Raw genomic sequence first — 381 nt, 5'->3', positions numbered from 1 at the left:
TGTTTAGGGCAATTGACCCTTCCCTGTAGTAAGGACTTGGGAGAAACATAAAGTGGCCATGTCTTTCTTGCACCTTATGCCTGATAGAAACCAACCCCCTGGGGACAAGAGCAGGAAAAGGGTCCTCAGTTTCCCATGACTAACTCTGATGATGCCTCATAAGATTTCTCCAGGACAGGCGAGACACTGAAGACCCGTGTGAAGATCCCGGTCTGACACCCAGCAAACATCAAGGGGAGCCTTTGACTTGTTCATTGCTTGGGGCTTAATCTGAGTGAATTGTTCCCTTAGGAAGGGGAGAGAAAGAACTGCAGTAATTGCCAACAGCAGAAAATGTTTATCTAATTTTTTTGCATGAAGTTTTCCTGCACTGGATGCATG

Source organism: Antrostomus carolinensis, unplaced genomic scaffold (genome assembly GCF_000700745.2).
Source record: "Antrostomus carolinensis isolate BGI_N321 unplaced genomic scaffold, ASM70074v2 scaffold20355, whole genome shotgun sequence".
Lineage (NCBI taxonomy): Eukaryota > Metazoa > Chordata > Aves > Caprimulgiformes > Caprimulgidae > Antrostomus > Antrostomus carolinensis.
This window is presented reverse-complemented; position numbering follows the sequence as displayed.